The following is a 3,893-nucleotide window of genomic DNA, read 5'->3' as shown; positions in this document are numbered from 1 at the left end:
CTGCGACGCAAAATGGCCGGGAATCCTTTTCGACTTGCTTAGCATGCCACCTGAGCTAAGATGAAAGAATTAGCGGTTATGAACAGTGACGTGAATATTTCTTGCCATTGAATTATACATAATTTTTAAATATAGAAATTCAGAATGTAATATGTGTATTGTCGATGGCCAGTAAGGCTGGACGAAGAGGCCGAGGTCTCCGTTCCAGAGTGGCACCATTTTGTTATTCTTTGGGTTTTTTTTCTCGTTCCGGATGGAGAGGCCGAGGTCTCCATTCCAGATTTGCGGTTTTTTTTGTTGGTTGGACGAAGAGGTCGAGGTCTCCGTTCCAGACTCGAGGGTTTTGAGGGTTTTCTGGGCTGGACGAAGAGGCCGAGGTCTCCGTTCCAGCGTATAACGTGTCGTGTCGCTCTCAGGGCGACTGTGGCATTTTATGGATGTCCCAGGGCGAGTGGCCGTGAGGTTGGTTGGGTGATGCGCGTTTTCGCTGCAGCGCATGTATTTCGTCAGTTGTGTATTATATTATTACCCTACAAAACACCTGGTCACACCCACCCACGCTCATGCAAATGTGACTGCGAATATAACCTGTCACCGTAAAATGACTAGTCAAATGACGTGGAGTGACGAGAGCGTTTTTGCAAAGTAGTTAGTGCTGTGATTTCGAGCAGCTTATATATTTCAACATAACCAGCAAGATTCCGGTGTGTGGGAGGTTGGAGCGGACGTGATTCCAAGCCACCCGCGCAAAACTACCTGTTTTCGTGATACGCGTGTTATTTTATTAACAAACGTACGTTAAAATAGGTGAATAAACCGAGTTTAAATCGAAGCGGAGAGGCTCACGAAGGTATGGATTTAATTTTGTGCGATAGCACATGATGAATAGCGAAAATCGTAATTAAATTGGAAAATGTACCAACTGCCGGTGCTTACATGCAGATTGGCGATGCGTTCTTCACGACGCGTTCTATCTGCACGTACCATTATGCTAAATGTACCATGCAACTCTGTCGTGTATTTCTTGGTTAGCTGACAGCTGGTATGGTGAATTTGTGGTGTGCGAGTATATATATATACATATATGTATTTGCTTGCCCTTGAAAAAAAAAACTAGGTCACTGGGGCAGTAGCACACTAGGCCGGTAGAAACAGTAAACTTTTCCCATTTCGGGATTTTGTCGTGTCGGGATTGTTTTATTTCGGGACTCGGATTGTTTTGTACCGAGCCCTTATAATGACTGTTTGTGATGTTTGTTGTTGAAAAACTACAAGTCCTGCCCCCCAGCCAGAAAGCAGGCATTACCGACGGCAAAAAAAATCAAAAGGAAAAAATAAAAATTTTATTTTTTTTTTTGGTCCTTTTTTTTTTTTGTTTGTAAATGCGAGCAATTAATTTTTAAGGAGGTATTTGCCTTTATTTTTTTTGTGTGTAAGTATTTTTTTGGGACTGCCCGGGTCAAAACAGCCGATCCCGATTTTGTTCCTTTTGCGGGTTTTCGGTACCAGGGTGCGTCATTTGATGCAGCACTAATATGATATGCCGGACCAAGTAGGTATACATACATGCATATGTACATACGTTGGTTACAAATATGCCAACGGCAAAAGACAAAAGAAACGAACATTCCAGTGGAGAGAATGTGAATTTCAAACGAATTGAAGCAAACGGTAAAATAAATCTTTCAATTCACCTTTTGGCGTTGCTTCATTCATTTGGTTTTCACGCGTTGCTGGAAAAAAAGGGTAAGTAGTGAAAATTTTTTGAATTAATTTTATTTCAATAACGAGACTTTTTTGAAATCTATAGTTAAATTCCAAACACCTGCGTCTAACAACCGATAAAATGTGTGATGAACGTAAGTAACTCGCTCTTAAATTATATGAGATAAATGCTTTCAAATTTGATGATTTCAAGATGACGACGGGCATTAATTCACCTGTATATTTTGACTTGCGCGTGATAGTCAGGTATCCACATGTGATGAAAAATGTTGCCGATTTGGTTGCATCGCATATAAAAGAGCATCAACTGACGCCAAAGCATATGTGCGGTTGCCAAATATATAGCAGCGTCGCAAATAAGCAGTGATGTCTCGCTTCCAAATCTACAACAAAACGTTCCCACTGACTTCTCCCGTACGAAACTATCATTTGAAAAACGCGCCACACTTACCAAAAAGTGATGTAGCCAAAAAACTATTCAATTTAATAATGTCCAGTAAAAATACAAATCTTTGTCTAGCCGCTGATCTAACGAAAGCCGAAGAAATTCTTAATATCGCTGATATTTGTGGACCTTACATTTGTGTGCTCAAAACACGTCGACATTATCGACGATTTCAATGATGCGTTCATCAAAAATTTACGTCTTCTTGCAGAAAAACACAATTTTCTACTTATGGAAGATCGCAAATTTGCTGATATTGGCAATACTGTGTCATTGCAATATGGTAAAGGCATTTACAACATTGCCGATTGGGCTAATTTGGTTACCGCACATACACTCACCGGTCGTAGCATATTACAAGGTCTAAAAGCTGGCTTTAGAGATAGTGCTGCAGATGTTCAAAAACGTAGCGTTTTCTTGTTAGCCGAATTATCAAATTCGGGTAATTTAATCGATGATAAATACTCGGAAGCATTTAATAAAATAGCAACAGAAGGGGCAGATATTGATTTTATTGCCGCCGTAGTTTGGCAATCGGCGAAGTGTTTCAATTTTCCTGGTTTAGTGCAATTGACGCCTGGTGTAAAGATCGATGATAGTGCTGATCAGCTGGGTCAACAATATCAAACGCCCGAAAATGTGGTTAAGGAGCGTGGTGCTGATATTGGTGTAGTTGGACGTGGAATTATACAAGCAAAACTGTTGAAAAGGCAGCAGCGTTATATCGTGATCGCTTATGGGCGGCCTATACTGATCGTATAGCGTTAGAGAAATAGCAAAGTTTAATTTGGAATTGAAAATGCATATACTGTGTGCGCACGAGTTGCTACTTATAAACGTAGACCTTAGCCTTCCACAAGAAAATTTGACAGATGCAAATCTGAAGAAAAGTTTTTCAAAATAGATCCGATAAATACGATTTTTAGCCACAAAAAATATAACTCACTTTCATTTTGTGCGGCATTCCAAACAGGGAACGCTCTTAAATTTGTTCTTTTCTTTTTTTTGTTTGTTATCATAGGATAAAGGATATGTACTGACTCAATATGATATGTAACGGCTCGCTGTAGATGTTTGAAAGCTTTCACTTATATTATCTAATGTAAACATAATATAGATACTATTAATCAACATTCCATATTAAGTTCCAAACATGCATTCAATAAAAAAATTTTAAAAATTAGCTGCAGCAGCAAACATTAAAAGCTCGTTTTGGACAATATTAATACTGTGGTAGTGCATATTTTTATACTAATTAAGCTAAGATATTTGTTAGAAAGTGCGTGAAGCGTATGGCCCAGATTTTGATGATCAACTAATACGATTGGGGCGTGATAATCCGGCAGTTTACGATGTTAATCTTGAACACCAAAGGCGTTATGAAGTTAGGGTCGCCATCCGGGAACGTATTGCTGCCAAATTGCGTGTCGCATCGAAATTTCTTCAAACAAAATGGAAGGCCATAAGATGTAATTATTTGCAGGAAGTGAAAGGCTTGGAAACTGGAATTCGAAATGCTCACGCTCGTCGGCGACGATGCACAGAAGATTCATCGTTCCTAGGTAATACCTCACAATTATACAGTAAGATAATGCAAATGAATACGTCATTCCCGGCCGATGCTCCAAAGCTATATCTGCGGTTAAATTCAGCCCAAACGGTGAGTGGTTGGCAAGCTCTTCAGCTGGTGAGTTAATCAAACTTCGGGGCGCATATGATGGCA

The 3,893-nt window shown here is 39.8% G+C and overlaps 1 pseudogene; it reads left to right on the top strand.

Annotated features, from left to right (window-relative positions):
• The first annotated feature begins 1,918 nt into the window (after nucleotides 1-1,918).
• LOC137241644 (uridine 5'-monophosphate synthase-like) lies at nucleotides 1,919-3,353 on the top strand (annotated as a pseudogene).
• Nucleotides 3,354-3,893: the final 540 nt, after the last annotated feature.

The sequence above is a fragment of the Eurosta solidaginis genome, chromosome 2, assembly GCF_040869045.1.
Source record: "Eurosta solidaginis isolate ZX-2024a chromosome 2, ASM4086904v1, whole genome shotgun sequence".
Lineage (NCBI taxonomy): Eukaryota > Metazoa > Arthropoda > Insecta > Diptera > Tephritidae > Eurosta > Eurosta solidaginis.
The sequence above is the reverse complement of the archived record's forward strand: the minus strand, read 5'-3'. Positions and strand labels throughout refer to the sequence as shown.